General features: G+C 44.4%; 1 pseudogene; it reads right to left on the bottom strand.

The window, feature by feature from the left end:
* The window catches only part of LOC119530480, a 65,807-nt pseudogene that overhangs the window by 1,299 nt on the left and 47,732 nt on the right, over nt 1-16,776 (bottom strand).

A 16,776-nucleotide genomic window follows, 5' to 3' on the forward strand; every position in this document is an offset into this window, starting at 1 on the left:
GCGACGCTGCGGAGGGTCAGCTTCTTCAGTGGAGGCAAGTTGTTGATACTGGACTTGCACAAATGATGAAAAGACAGCATTGGCTTGGTTCTTAGCAAGCTGAACAATTTTGCGGATAATGCAGGGCCCTAGGGTGAGAGCTAGAATAATCATTAGTAGGGGGCCGATGAGAGGGAGGAGGTATGGGAGGAGGGGGGTAAAGATGTGGGACCAATAGCTGGTGGCTTCACGGTCTTTTTTGCATTGTTCCAGTCCCTCTCGGACCTTTTTTAGGCTGTCCTCGGCGAGACCTGTGGAATTGGCATATACACAGCACTCCTCCTAGGGCGGCGCAGAGGCCTCCTTCTTTGAGGAGGAGAAGGTCAAGACCTCGGCAGTTTTGGAGCACTACCTCAGAGAGGGAATTGACAGAATTTTTAAGATGGGAAATAGCGTCTTGTAGGTGACGAATGTCTTCGTCAACAGCCGCCCGGAGGTGAGTTAGGGCGGAGCCTTGACTGGCTAATGCAGCGATTCCGGTGCCAGCGCCTGCAAGACCTAGGAGGGAGGCAATCGTGAGGACGGTGATGGGCTCTCGCTTTTGCAGTGGAGCAGGGGCTGCAGTTCTTTCCAGGCGGAGGAAGAAGTCTTCCTCGCTGTGGTATAGGACCCTAGGGATAAGGACAATTAGGAGGCAAGTTTCATTAGTTGTATTGAGGGTTTGCACGTTAAGGCAGGGGGTAAGTCCTGTAGAGGAGCAGAGCCATTGGGAGGAGTTATGAGGAATGAGAAATTTGGCAGAGCTGCTGGGAGATGAGTAGCTGGCACAGGCAGTGAGGCTGGGAGAGTTACTGGAGCGAGGGCGGATGCACTTTCCTGTAAAGGAGACTGAATGAAAGGTTAGGGGGACGGCAGAGGTATTCCAATTACATTCCGAGGGGCTGTCCTCTGTGTTTTCTGAAAAGGAGAGGTTGGAGGCAACTGGCTCATACAGTGAGGAGGAGGTGGAGAGGCAAAGCCAACAGGAGGAGGTAAGATTGGGGTAGGAGACATTTAGTGAGGTGAAGGTTGCTTGGATAAGGCTGAAGAGGGGAGAGGAGTAATGAGAGGGGGGTAGAAAAGGTTGGGGTGGTGGGGTTGGCGATGCGTTGTTTGCAGCTGAGGTGCGGCTGGTTGAAGCTAAGGTGCGGCTGGAGGGCTGTGGAAAAAGGGGGTTAATGACTTTATTGGGGCCAATGCCCGAAGATGAATGTTGAGCTGCTTCCTTTTTTATGAGAATGAGGGATCCCGGATTGGACCCCGCTAGATAAATTCGGAAGCCCCAGGTTCGACCCATGAGCCAAGACGTATCGGTAGGGTTTTGTACGGTGAGCATTAGCCTATTAGGACAAAGGTACCTGTTGAAATAGCGATTGCCTGAGTTTAGGCAAGTATAAGGGATTACTGTAAGATTTAGAAATTTGTCAGGGACAGAAGGTTTCCAGCCTGTGGCTAATGTTTCACACCCCCAGTATGCACAGTAGTACTCATAGGGGGAATTGCAGTATGATTTTCCAGGATTTGAAGATGGACACATATAATAATTTTGTGTATTTAGGCTGCCTGGATAACCAATAGGTTTTGGATTAGGAGGGGGGAACAGATCAGTGGCATTAAAAACAAAGGAGGGGGATCCTGCTGTGGTAATGCAAAGAATTATTTTGGAGTCTTCCCAACGCGCAAGGGTCCACTTCCAAGGCTGGTGGGGGTTGGCCTGGGTAGAAGAGGCGAGGGTAAGCATGACCATTAGAAGGGAAGCAATGCTTGGGTGGGGGTTATGGAGGTGTAGGGGGCTGGCTTTTGCCTGTCTGTATAGGCGCATGATTTGGACGATTTCTTGTCTTTCCTCTTGCGAGTTTTCAGGCCTCTCCGGGGGTGCTTTCGGACGGCCTTCCTGGTCCAGTTGTAAGGTTGTCATCTGGTATGTTAGGCTGCGGAGACGGCGGCGTTCTCGTCTTGTTAGCCGTTTGGCTGCTGGTGGCGGGTCGGATTGCTTTTCCCGGGATCCAGATTGGTTGTGCTGCATCATCTGGGAAAACACAAGCAAACCCACGCCCCTGGGCGAGGAGTGGGGAGGGACCCTTCCAGGTATTATTCTCTGGGTCCTTCCAGTAGACCATCGGGGCCTGGGTGGGCCTATACGAGGGCCCCCAATGTTTATGTAGGGGCGAAAGCCCTTCCTTATTGAATGTGAGTAGATTAAGGTGAATAAGGGCTGCTATGATAAGGTCCCCTAGAGTTGCCTGGGGGAGCATTGCCCTCTCTTTTTCAACTTGTGTTTTTAAGCGGAGATGGACTGCTTCCACAATGGCTTGCCCCTGTGGATTATAGGGGATGCCGAAATGATGGGTGATGTTATATAACTGAAGAAAGGCCGCAAAGGAGGCACTGCGATAGGCAGGCCCATTGTCCGTTTTTATGTCCCAGGGGACTCCCATGAAGAGAATTCCCTGTCTTAGGGCCTTGATACAGTGTTTGGCCGTTTCCCCGGCGAGGGGGACTGCATAACACATGGCTGAGAAGGTGTCAATCATTACATGTACATACTTGAGGCGCCCAAAGGACAGAACGTGAGTTACATCCATTTGCCATCTAGAATTGGGTTTTAGGCCTCGTGGGTTGACTCCCTGAGGTTGCAGGGGGCCAAGCGGCGCAAAGGGCGCACAAGTTGCACAATTGCGGACAAGATGTTTACAGGTATCTAGGGGGAGGCCACATAAATGATGCAATGACGTAGCCGAAAAGTGAAACCTGGAATGCAATAACTTGGCCTGGTTAACAGCGTCCCCCGGAGGGGCCGCTGTGTGAGTTAGCATAGCTTGGGTAGTCTGAGCTGAGACCGCTTGGTCTACTATACTGTTGCCATTAGCCAAGGGCCCCGGGAGGCCTGAGTGACTACGAATGTGGCTAACGAACCAAGGATCCTGTCTATGCTCTAAGATGCTTCTGAGGTCAGAAAGTGCTTTATCGATGGCCGAGTTCCCGGGGAAAAAGGTGGAAAATGCAAGGACTCGGCAGACCTGATACGTGTAGAGGCTGTCAGTGAAAATGTTTACTGGGTGGTTGCAGTGGGCGTTTAGCGCGTATGACACTGCCAGAATTTCCCCCACTTGGACTGAATGAAGGTTGACATAACTGAATAGGCGGGGTTCCGGATGGTCCTGCGAATAAGAGAGGAAGGCGAAACGGGTTTTGGAGGCGTCAGTAAAGACGGTGGTGGCACCCGGGATGGGTGCAGAGGAGGGGAAAGGATGGAAGGGGCTGCGGAAGGGAAGCTTGGCGAGTCCCTGTAACAGCCGATGGCTAGGATAGTGGCAGCTGAATTCCCCATGAAATCCTTCTAAAAGGATTTGCATGTCCGGGTTGTCACGTATAAGCAGGCGGGTTTGGCCTGCGTCTAGGGGCCAAACAATTTTTTCTGGCGGCTCTCCGAATACATGAACAGCCAGGGTGACTAGATCTGAAGCTAGGCTGATCCAGAGCCGTACTGCGGGGCAAATTTTTCTAAGCCGGCTTTTAGCAGGGTGCACCCAAAGTAGAGGGCCTTCCTGCCACAGGCAGCCCATGGGTGTGCCGGGCGTAGGAAGGATGAGTGCTATAAGATTGCCCTCTTTAGTGCTGAACCTGTTGAGACAGCAGGCGGCGAGTGCCTTGTTAATTGCGGCAATGGCTTCCTTTGCCTCCTGGGTGAGCTTAATGCGCCGGGAGATTGCTAGCGGCGGGGCTTCAGGGACACTCAGCAGCATAAAGAGTGGTTGGAGCTGGGCGGTGGTGATCGGCAACGCAGAGCGGAGCCAATTGATCTGACCGCAGAGCTGTTGAAGCTCAGTGATAGTGACCCGATCCGGTATGTCCAGCTGGGGAGCGGACGGGGCAATGGTTTTATCAATACTAAACCCTAAGAAGGCTAATGGTGGCACAATTTGAACTTTATTGGGCTGAACCGTAAGGCCGAGGTCAGCTAAATTAGTGGTGAGGTCTTTGAGGATTAGAGGAAGCGCCTCGGCGTCCTCAGAGGCCACCAAGATGTCATCCATGTAATGGATGAGCATGGCCTGCTTTCGCAGGGGGGCCACTGCGTGATTAACATACATTTGGCAGATGGCCGGACTGTTACGCATCCCTTGAGGGAGGACTTTCCATTGGTACCTGCTAGCCGCGCCCGCGTGATTGGGGACGGGAACTGTAAAGGCAAAGCGCGGGCGGTCTCGCTCATGTAGCGGGATGGAAAAGAAACAGTCTTTGATGTCAATGGTGGCTACATGATAGTGGGCCGGGATGGCTACCGGATGGGGGAGGCCAGGCTGCGGGGAACCCATGGGAAGAATATGCTTATTGATTTCCCGCAGATCATTGAGGAGCCTAAATTTCCCTGTGGCTTTTTTATGAATAACAAACACTGGCGAATTATAGGGACTAGTAGAAGGCTCTATGTGGCCAGCGTCCAATTGTTCTTGGACAAGGGCTTGAAGTGCCACTAATTTATGCGTGGGAAGGGGCCACTGCTCCACCCATATAGGTTCCTCAGTATCCCACTGCAGAGGAACGGGCGCTGGAGGTGTTAAACGAGCAGTGGCGCACATTATTGGGGGGGCTGCGTGGTAAGCACTGCCCCAGAGGCGGCGAGGATGTCACGGCCCCATAAAATTTGGTCTATGGTGTGTAGAAATAACGGGCAGAAGGTGCCTGAGTGGCCCTCTTCATCCTCCCACTTAATGGGCCCTATGGCCTGAAGAGAGGTGGAGGTACCAGTGGCTCCCACTACCGAGGGACCATCGAGAACCATGCACATGGTGGCATACTGAGCGGGCATGCAAGAGACCTCTGCCCCTGAATCGAGCGTGCCCATGTACCATTGCTCCTCTATTCTTAACTTACGAGTAGGCTTTTCTGGGGTGATAGGGACTGTCCAGAGAAGCGTTTTACTGCCGGTGAAGTGATTAGTTTTATTAGAACCGGCCGGCACGCTGCCTCTTAGGGGCGGGGCTGAGGCTTGCCCCGCTTGGAGTTTAAAGCTTGCTCAGTGCCCTGGCGCTGACTGCCGTCAGGGCACCAGGGATAGCAGAGGTTTTTTAAGCTATCCTTGCTAAGATCTCTGGGGCTGCTCTTGCAATCGCGCGCCCAGTGATAGCCACGCTGGCAGCGTGGGCAAGGAGTGGGAGGGGGGCGCCCATTACGCTGCATGAAAGGCGGGCGGTTGACTTCTGCATTGGGGCACTCCCGGGCAAAATGACCGCTCTGCCCGCACTTAAAACAACCGGCGGTGGCGGCTAAGGCGGCAGTGACAGCGCCAGAGACAGCCTGGGCTAGGGACGCGGCAGCTGGGTCAAAGGCGCTGCAGGCGAGAACCCAGTCATCTAGACTTTTTTCCCTCAAGGGGAGAATGGCTTGCTTACAGGGGGGGTTAGCCCCTTCTAGAATGAGTTCTCGGGTGAGAGCTAGCTGGGCTTGGGGGTTGCTAACTTTTCTAGCACAGGTTTCTTCGACTCTGGATACGAAGGTGGCGAAAGGTTCGTTTGGCTCCTGGAGGAGCTTGGTAAAGCTGTCAGGTCGACGGGCAGAGCAGTTGGCAAACGCGCGTAAGGCGATGCCTCTGAGGATAGTCCAGAAGGTGGCAGGGACATTAATATAAGCAGACGCATTTAGAAATGCTCCCGTGCCTAAATAGGCTTCGGGGGGATGATAGACTCCAGTGGCTGCGTCTTGCTCACTTTGCTTAGCTGCTTCCGCCTGGAAGTGAGCACGCCAATCAATAAACTGGCAGGGGTTAAGAATGGAACGGGCAAGCGAGGCCCAGTCTTGGGGGATGCAAAAGTCCATGCCGAGATCCTGCAGTATTTGGGAAGCGTATGGGCTACCCAACCGTCCTCCTTGACGGCCCTGCGAAGCTGCTTAATAGTATTAGAGTCAATGGGATACCAGTCATACGGTTTCTGTGGTGTGGGGGTAAGGTTAAGAGGAAAGCAGCGAAAGGCACGAGAGAAAGGAGGACGCGCTTGCAGAGGGCTTGGCGCGGGAGTGGGGGTAGGGGGAGCGTTGCCCCAAGGGTTGCCTTGAGGTGTAGAAGGCAGCCAGGGGTTGTTAGTCGGCAGGGTGGGAGGAGCGGCGGCAGCTGCCGGTAGCGGCTCCGAGGGGGAGCTCGCCGGAGGGGGAGGCGGAAGTGGGAGGCCCCAAGCGTCGCAAGACGGCGGCGCGGTGGGAGTGGCTAAGGCATAAGATGGTGGACTAGCTCCGCCCTGTGAAAGGGTGGGGCCCAAGGCATAAGATGGCGGACTAACTCCGCCCTGTGAAAGGGCGGGGTAAAGCGCATGCGGTTTCCTGCCCAGCTTAGGGCTGACGTCATCGCCGGAGCACTTCCTCCCCTCGATGGAAGAAGAAGGAGGAAGTTCGCCATCTTGGCGAGGCTTAGTATTGCTTTGTTTTTGGGGGGCGACTTCGAGCGCGTTGTTAATTTGCTCGACTAAGGATTCTGTGTCCGAATCGTGGTCTACATTAGTATCGCTGTCTGAATCTGTTGGCTGGGTTGATAGGGCCTCCTTGGATTTAATGGGGCCTCGATCAGGGGGAAGGGAGCCTTGAAGGCAGGAGCGGACGGTTATTAAGGTGGGGAGCAAGCCGGGAGGGAAGCGCTTGCTCTCATGTTCCATGGCGTTGGTGACCCGATCAATAAGGCGATCATAAGTAACAGGGTCCCAAAGATGGCAAGTGGTGAGCCATGGGTTAAAGGGCAGCAGGAGGTCCCAGTATACCTGCAGCTGCCGGACAGACACTTTACAGCGATGTGTGTCTAGGAGACCCGCCAGAGCGCGAACTTGGGGTGCTTGGCGTGCAGATAGACGATTACCCATAGCGGAGTGAGAAAAGAGAAAAAAGGGGGGTTGATTATTGAGTAAAGAAAATGAGGTAAACTGTGGCAGCGAGGCCGAAGGAGATGGTGAGAATGGAAGGCAGGAGCCTCTAGTAGCGAGAGCAGTTTGGGGGGGGGGGCGGTTGCAAAGAGGCACACCGCGCGAAACAAAGAAACAAAGACACAGAGGACCACAGCAAAGTAATGGAGGGGAAGAGGGAAAGCTACTGGAGGAAGAGTGTTAGGAGGAATGTGGGGGATATAGGAAGAGAAGACGAAAGGTAGTCGGGGGTAAGAGTTAGGTTAACGCGGGAAAGGAAGAGCGGCCCGGGCGCGGAGCGGCAAGGGAGGGGCGGCTCCGCGGGGCGGCGAGGGAGAGGCGGCCCTTACTTTGCAGGCGAGGAGAAGGGGAGCTGGAGAGGCGTCCGGGCGAGCGGGTGGTTTCACTGGACCGCTGCGTGGAGAGGACTTTTAATTCCAGGGGCCCCACGTTGGGCGCCAGTTGCGGTCGCAGTTGATTCGTCTGGGGGAGGGTGGCGGCCGGTTGCTAAATCCTAGGCTCCCAGGATTGCTCCGAGGGTACCGGCGGCGGGGGCTCTTTCCCGGAGGCGAGGGCGAGGCGGGGGACTTGGCCAGGTCCCCGGCGGGAGGCGTGCAAGTATGGAGGGCGGCGAGAAAGGAACAGGCGGGACACGTTTCTTTTAGGATGATGAAAACCAAGAGAGAGGGCTTTATTAGGGGAGAGTACAAGTTTATATCGGGCGGTTTAGAGGGCGGGGTAGCTGTAAGGGTTAAAGGCTTGGATTGGTTCTGAGAGGACGCGGAAGCTGTTTGTCACGGGCAGGAGTTGCTCTGGCAACAGTGCATGCGCACTGGCGGTGGGGGAGTTGCTCTGGCAACGGGGAGTGGGTGGGCAAGGTAAAGGGGGCGGTTTTCTCTGGCAAGCCCTCCCCAATGGTTTTTACTTTGGGGTGAGGAAATGGGGCCTGCATTCGGCTCCACTTTCTCAGGCCCGGGGGGCCGTGGAGGGCGCAACCACCCGTGCCCCACTACCTTTCCTAGGGGCTGATCAGTTCCCCTGGCCCAGGCCCGCCAAGTCAGAACTCGATAACAGTGTCCCGCAGTTACAGAACATATTTAAAAGAATATCATGGGTCACAGTTCCACAAGTTCAGCTATTTCCATCATTGTAAAATATAACATACATACAGAAAGGTGTTAACTTTCAATGTGCAGCTCAACAAGCAATTATATAGGTAATTTCAAAAATTTTAATGGGTTACAGTTCCACAGTTTCAGTTATTTCCTTATTATGCAGTATAGGCTATATTCAGAAAGATGAAGACTTTCAAAGCACAATTCAAGGAGTACAGGCTCCACTTTTAATTCTAGTCCTCCTGCTATTGCCACCACATCTCCCATTACTTCCTTCTCTGAAGTCTTGAACACTTCAAAGTCATCCATAAGGGTTGGAATCAACTTCTTCCAAACTCCTGTTACTGTTGATATTTTGACCTCCTCCTATGAAACATGCATCTTCTTAATGACATATAGAATGGTGAATCCTTCCATTGATTTTGCCCAGACCCATTACAGGAATCACTATCTATGGCAGCTATTGCCTTACAAAATATCTTTCTTAAATAATAAGACTTGAAAGCAAAATTACTCCTTGAACCATGGGCTGCAGAATGGATATTGTGTTAGCAGGCATGAAAATAACATTACCTTAATGTCACTGTATGTTTCCATCAGAGTACTTTGTGACCAGGTGCATTGCCAGTGAGCAATCAACTTTTGAAAATAATCTTTTTTTTTTTTAGGGGCAGTAGGTCTCAACAGTGAGTTTAAAATATTTAGTAAACATGTTGTAAATGGATGTTCTGTCATTCAAGCTTTGTTGTTCCATTTAGAGAGCGCCGGCAGAGTAGATTCAGCATAATTCTCAAGGACTCAAAAGATTTTCAGAATGACAAATGAGGACTGGCTTCAACTTCAAGTCACCAGTTGCATTAATGCCTAACAAGAGAGTCCTCCTGTCCTTTGAAGCTTTGAAGCCAGGCATTAATTTTTCCACACTACCTGTGAAGGCCCTAGATAGCACCTTCTTCCAATAGAAGGATGATTAGTCTACATCGGAAATCTCTTGTTTAGTGTAGCCATCCTCAGCTAAGCCATCCTTAGCTAGATCTTCTAGATAACTTGTTGCAGCTTCTACATCAGCACTTGTTGCTTCACTTTCTACTTTTATGTGATGAAAACAGCTTATTTCCTGAGGACTCTTGAACCAACCTCTGCTAGCTTCAGACTTTTTCTTCTGTTGCTTCCTCAACTCCCTCAGCCTTAAAGGAAGGTTGTGGCTGTTTTGATCTTCTATCTGGACCAGTATAACTTTCTCAATATTAGCAATAATGTTGTCTTGCTTTCTTATCATTTGTTCACTGGACTAGCACTTTTAATTTCCTTTAAGAACTTTTCCTTTGCATTCACAAATTGGCTAACTGTGTGGTGCAGGAGACCTAGCTTTCAGCTATCTCGGCTTTTGACATGCCTTCCTCACTATGCTTTCTGGCTTTTGATTTATATTTAGATTTTTTCTAGGTTTTGATTTAAAGTGAGAGACATGTGACTGGCTCCCCCTTTCACTTGAACTCTTAGAGGCCACTGCAGAAGACTTTCAAAGTACAATTCAAGGAGGTTCATTAATTCACCTAATTCCAATACTGTATCTCAGGGAATAGGGAGGCCTGAGGAGAGGGAGGGAGATGGGGAGTGGCTGGTCAGTGGAGCCGTCTTGACAAATGCAACATTAATCAATTAAGTTCACCATTTCATATAGATGCAGTTTTGGCACCCCAAAACAATTACCCTAGTAACATAAAATATTACTGATTACAGGTCACCATAACATATATATATAAAATAATGAAAAAGTTTGAAATATTGCAAGAATTACCAAAATGTGACAGAAAGACAGAAAGTGAGCATATGCTGTTGGAAAAATGGTGCCAAGAGACTACTCAGGTTGCCACAAACTTTAATTTGTAAAAACACATCTCCAAAGTGCAATAAAGTAAAGTGCAAAAAAGCAAGGTATGCTTATATAAAATCTTCATTGACACATGTATGCTTAATTAAAGTAAAATAATTATATTTGCCCATTTTATTCATTTCATGGATAGCATGTATTTACCTCACAATATCTGTTATTTTGCCATTTGCTTTTGATAAACCATTTTTGGTTTAGCTATATCTCTTACAAAGAGTATTTGCCTTTGGTGTCTCTTCCTCTGGTTTTCCCCAAAGCATTTGCCTTTCTGTATGTACATCTGAACATGGAATTGGGGGAAAATATGAAATTATCTTAGGGTGCTTTCCTTTGAGTTTTCCACAGTTTTGCCTCAGAGATTCACATATAATTTGGATGAGTCCTCTGGGATCCTAGATGATTTCCCAGTGACTTGTTCTTAGCAATCTGGAAACTTCACCTCTTTATTTTCTGAACTTTCATCAACATTTCAATAGGAAAATGGGAGAAAATGAGGCAGAAAAAATTTCATCATTTTTACTAACAGTAAAATAATAGACAGCTAATTTAATTTGTTATATTTGTGAGTAAAAATAAAAACAGAGATGTAGTATTTGGAGGAAGGATTTTAATTTATTATGACTTTCCATCTAAGAAGAGATTTGCTTTTGTTTATAAGGGGAAAGAAGAATCTACTTCCAATTTGGGAGTAAGATAGAAACAATAGGTGAGCTGGAAGCATTGTGAGGGTGGGCAGTCATACATTTAATCCTTGAATTATATATATATTTCAGTTATGGTATGAAATAATATTTTCACCATTCCAGAGAAGTTAATCAAATTGATGGTTGATGTTCCTTCTTTATATGCAGGACACAATAATAATGTACTTTTACATTCCTTTAACTGATTAAGGAAGAGTCAGTGTCTCGTTAAAGCCTTCCAGTGAACACATGCTTGCATATTTCGGGCATGTTCCTTTTCCATGAGTGTTTAGATAATGGAAATCAGAAGAAACATTCCACTGGTTAAAGTTTATACACCATAGAAAGTCATCTAAACATTTCTGGCATCCAGCAAATATAACTGACTCGATTCCATTTCAGATGTGCTTTTTTCAAGTTTTGTAATGCATCAACACCCAGCCAGATTAGAAATCTGAAATCAGAGTTTTAAAGACTTGACTCAAATCAACCAAAAATCAAGAGACAATCCATTTCCACCTATATCTGACTCTTATTCATTTGACAGAATTCTTCCTCTGTGGCATTCAAAGCCATGACCATCAGCTTTATTCATCTGTTATCAGGAAGACCAAAGTAAACAGCACTCTATAAAATAGATTTTAGAAAAGCTGCTAAAATAATAACCTGACACTTTATTAGAAGTACATTCCAGTCATGTTTCTTCATTTTATAAAAGAAGGTAAGAATTCAGTTGTCATTTAATTGATACACAAAACAATGATTTTATTACAAAAAAAAAAAAAAAAACGAACTCTCCGTTTCTTCAATTTCAATTTTAACAATGTTCAGCACTTCTGTGAATTCTCAGGCCACTAAATGAGACAAGCAAAATTATCCCAACTTTGGAGTTGCTTTTATTTATACATGAAAGAGCATGCTATCTTTATTACAGCTGCAAACTAATAATGAAACTGTTCCTTGGAACCATGGTGAGCTATCCTGGTAACAGCAACTGTAGCAAGTTAGAATGGGTCCTAATCTTTTCATTCTTATGCAGTGAAGATCTATTAAAAATAATGATACTATGATATCACTAATTTGGATGGTACTGCTGTCCCAAATCAGAACTATAGCTAGAGGCAGCTGTAGATATTTTATTGAAAGCCAAAGTAAATTGGGGCAGTTCCCCTAGCAGTATAAATTAGTCAGAACCTTGGAGACACAGGTATATTTTAGGAGCAAAGCACTGAACTCTTTTTCTAAGAATTATGTCACCTTAATTCAGTAATTTGGTATGCCTCAGGGTTGGCGTGTATTTTAGAGATACTGTAATGAAGCATGTGAGTATTCATTTAAACAGAGAAGTCCCCCAAGAATAAAAGGCATGCCTAATTCACTGGAAAAGCTATCATTCTCAGAATATTTTCACGAGTAAAGCAAACTCATACTAGGTAGGTTAGATAAGTTATTAGGAGCATATGGGGATGGAAATGGGAAAATGTACTAAACAGATCACTGGAAATTAGGTCATCCTCAAATGAATTAGTTTACAAACTGAAGAACCACAGAGTGGTTTGCCTCCCTCCCTGTGCTCTCTCTCTCTTTACTGGACCTACAGTCACCATTTCAGTTTGGTCAAACTCTATATATTTTTAGCGATCCAATTTAAATGCTATGCCTAAAAAATGGAGACTTTCCAAATTGGGGTAATTTTCTTTGTCTCAGTGATCCAAGAATTCACTAAAGTGCCACAGATTGTTAAAAATAAATTGAAGAAATGAAGAACTGTTTACATAGAACAAAATCATTATTTTCTTTATGACTAAAATTTACTGGAAAATGATGCTAAATAGGTTTTAAAACTCTATATACTGTTTCCTTAACTTTCTTTGTTCAGTGTTAACTGGCTCAACACTAAGAAATGCTTCCTTTTATACAGTACATGACCCTTATACCATTCCATGTTTCACTACAATTGTATGCAATTTTATATTTCTCTCTCTCCTATTAAAGTGTAAGCTAATAGAAAGAAGTGGGGTGTACTCAAAGAGCAAAAGTTTTGGAATTAGATGGCTCTATTTTGAAACCTTAATCTGCCTTTTCTTGCTGTATAATTCTGGATGTCTTTCTTACATTTTATGAGCCTTATTTTCCATTTTAAGATGTGGCTATTACATAGACATGTTCAAATAATTAGATTATATAGCTTTTATTCATGCTGTTTTATCATTAAGCGTGGACAACAAAACTCCCCTATAATTCTGGGTAAGGAGCATATTTAATGAGAAGGAAACACACACTGTTCCATTCTCATCATTTGTATTTACATTAAGTACACATGTATGTTCCTACTTTATAAACAAGGCATATATTTTCCTCTTCATTCTACTAGATATACTTTGACTAGAATTTTGAATATCGTATTACCAAGTGGATGTTAAATTGCACTTCTGAAGTTCTGTTAAAGATAAGTTCACTTCTTTGGTTTTAGAGAATAATGCCGATGAGAAACATCATACTGGGAACAAAATCAACATGCAGCTGTGTCACATTTACACAAAGAAGACTGTCAGCATCATGGACCTGCATCAAAGCTGAAGTCAGCTACAATAGTCAGATTTTCATCCAGGAAAAGAATGTATAAGGCTGCTAGCAGAAACATTTCAGGGTCTCTCCACATGATATGCTCACTTAAGTAGTTATAATGTGAAAATATGTTTGGTATTTTGATTTACATTCAAACAAAAGGGCAGTCTTTTAATTCATATATTTTCACAAATGTCAGTGCAGTTTGTGTCAGGCAGACACAGCTCATCTTAGGCCAAGGAAGCAATTTGAAAGATTAGAAGGATCTATACTTGGGAGATTACTCCATCCATTTAAATACATCTGTTGGTTGTAGAAAATTTTTTCCTAAAAAGACTATCTTATTAAACATTAGCAAAGTTTGTTCAGTGCGGGAAAGAACATTTACTTTACATCAAGCTCTTCCTAGAATCTTCTCCACATAATGTGGTGGTCATGAATAAATGCATGCAACTCATCATTTTAAATTAATTAAGGTAGAGAGCTGTTTGTTACCTTTGACGTCAGGTGGCAGAAGCAATGTCCTTGTTTTGTTGTGGAAAGCAAATATTAATCTAAGATCATTGGGAAACAATGCTCCATCACAATCTTAATAGATCTGGTGAGGAGGAATGTTTCAAATGTTTGAGTACAGTTCAGTTTCCCTAAATTTTTTAGCCAGTATTCCTATAACATTAAATTATATTTCAGAGGCCACAATTCAGCCAAATAGTTATTCTTAGGAACTAACTTTCAATTAATGAAACTTCTTGAATGATGGAAGCTTACACATGAATAAATTACTATAGTAAAACAGGAAAACTTTGTTCTGCATAGTTTTTTTTGATCCTTTTATACATTTTTAATCAACCAGGTGGGACCTTTTCCTAATTCTATGTTAGAAGTACAAAATTCATAATATCCTGATGTTACAGTCCTTCAATGATGAAAGAAAAACAGTGAAATTAAACTTAAAATTTCAAAAAAATTTTTCATATGAAACAGAAGTTGTAAAATATTGATAAATAAACCTTAAAAACCATTTCAAATAATACCTATCACTTATACTTGTATTTATAGCCAAATAAGGATTATATTGATACATATAATACCATGTCTTCTGACTACTAAAATAATATTATCACTGTATATATATATATTTTGAGTTAAAAAATGTGTGCCTATAAAGAATGAGACTACGACTTAACTACTTATTTTGGCAATAATACCTACACAAATGGAGAGTATTATAATACAAAAGTAAAAAAATACTCTTAACTACCTATTTAATTATATAACATCTATTTTCCTCAGGGAAAAAAACATTCCAATTTGGAACACTTTATTGCTCTGAATAAATAATGACATAGACTGAAACATTAAGAAATCAGTATTAGTAAATGCAATTATTTCAAAGACAACACACTAAAATAAACCTGCTAATTTTTATCGATATGCTTTTAAGCCCATATTTAATTCTGGTTGCTTTGAAGATTCTGAATAATGCTCTGCCTGTGTGTGTGCTGGTGGCAGTGATGATAGTGGTGGGGACAGATTACTAAGCAGAAAGTTAGGAAAAACAAAATTCTACCAGAGTGCATGGCAGTTCATTTTAGTGCATTTTTTTCTTCAAATATACTGAGAAACATTAAAAGCAAGATATACTTCATTAGGTGAATGTATAAACAAACTGTGACACATCCATAAAATGGGATATTTATTATTCCAAGAGAGAAAATGCAGGGAATTTTTTTTAATTTAGGGAAACTCTTCTGAATGACACTGTAATGATGGATACAGGAAATTCATAGAACTTTATAACACAAAGAGTGAACACTAATGTGCACAAATTAAAAGAAGAATTCAAGAATTCATGGAAATTCCAGGATGGAATGCAGAATATGACAAAATAACTACGAAATAACTTCACTGAAGGGGTGGGGGGAAAGGGTGTTGACATAAGTACTTTTGGAAACAAGTTGAGTGTATACACAAAGAAACTGTACATAAGCATGGTATTCAGTAAATACATTTGTTCCCCACAGGGGTACAGATTAACAATTCTGTCACTGCTAGACATGTATACTTAAATTGAACAATTAAGTAAATGGATGGCAGATGCAGGGAGCCAGGTTTCTCACTGTTGGAGTGGTAGTTTATGAATAAGCAAGGGGAGAAGATGAGACTGCTTTGCATGGTAATAGAATAGAGTTGAAGACATCACTAAGAACTCATGTTTTGCTTATTATAGATACCAGTGGTTACATATAGAAATATATTTATAGAAATGTGCATTGTAGTGAAATAAAGTGGCTTTTTCAACTGTCCTGAGGCCTCAGCATCTCCAACCTTGACATTAGTGACATAGGGGATTGCATTTTCATAATGCCTCAGCATCTTAAACCCTGTCTTAAGCCCTTCAGTGGCCAGCTCTGACACCTGCTTGTCTGAGGATCAACATCCTCGTACAAGCATCCTACCCATCTTCCCTGCATCCTATCCAGGTTCATACTCCTGCAAAAGTCGAATACAAATTCCCCAATCCTTACTCTTTCTTGGCCAAGTGCCACAGCTACAGGTCCATTGTGACCTTTTGTTCCCTGCCTGCTTGGTTGAGCCTATGCTCCTTATGCGTTTCCCTGAATAAATGTTTATGCAAGGTGCGTTCTGCAAGGTGTGTCACTCCTCTATTCTAAGACCTCTGAGTACTAACAAATTCTTCTTTCATAAATTTCTGGTGTCACTCATCCTTACTGCACCTGATTATCCATATAAAGATTCTTACAACTCATGCTTATGCATGGTTAATGTATGTGTATATATATATATATATATATATATATATATATATATATCCTTGCTTTGTCTGATGAGAGGACCTAGAAACAATGGCAGTCTGGTAGTGATTAGAACCCAGATTTTGGTTTCTAATACCATTCTCCAGTTTAAGGAACCAGTGGTGCTCCCTGGATAAATGGCTGATCTCAGGACTGGGGCAGGAAGGGGATAAAATGAATCTGTTGCATCCTGCAGTGCTACAAAGTAAGGAAGTACTCACTAAAAACAAACAAACAAACAAGAAAGCACTGCAATGATGGGAGTACGTCAAAGGAATACTGAAGCCAACCGAAAGAGGCCCCAATGGCCAAAGTTGGAAGAATTTGTGCAAGAAAATAAATAAAGTAGTTTTATATTATAAACCAAAGAATTACATAAATATCCATGGGCCCATACTTATAAAAATAAATGTTTGCATAAACAAGAAGATAGGGAGAAGAGACACATATATTATCTTATTAGTTAGAGTTCTCTAGGGAAACAGAATCAATGAGAGATATCTATGAATATAGGATTTATAAAAGTGTCTCACACAACTGTGGATAAGCATGAGTCCAAATTCTGTAGGGCAGGCAGCAATCTGGCAACTCCAATGAAGATGTTCGATGAACTCCTCAGGAGACAAACTGGCAACTTTGACGAACTCCTCAGAAAATGCTTCGCTAGTCAGCCAAAGAAGTGAAGGTCCGCTATCTGTCTCGCTTGCACATCTTCAACTGATTAATTGGATTAAATCCAGCCAACGGCATTCTCTCATTGTGGAAGACACACCCTTCGGTGAGTCATCAGTCACA

Source organism: Choloepus didactylus, chromosome 3, assembly GCF_015220235.1.
Source record: "Choloepus didactylus isolate mChoDid1 chromosome 3, mChoDid1.pri, whole genome shotgun sequence".
Lineage (NCBI taxonomy): Eukaryota > Metazoa > Chordata > Mammalia > Pilosa > Megalonychidae > Choloepus > Choloepus didactylus.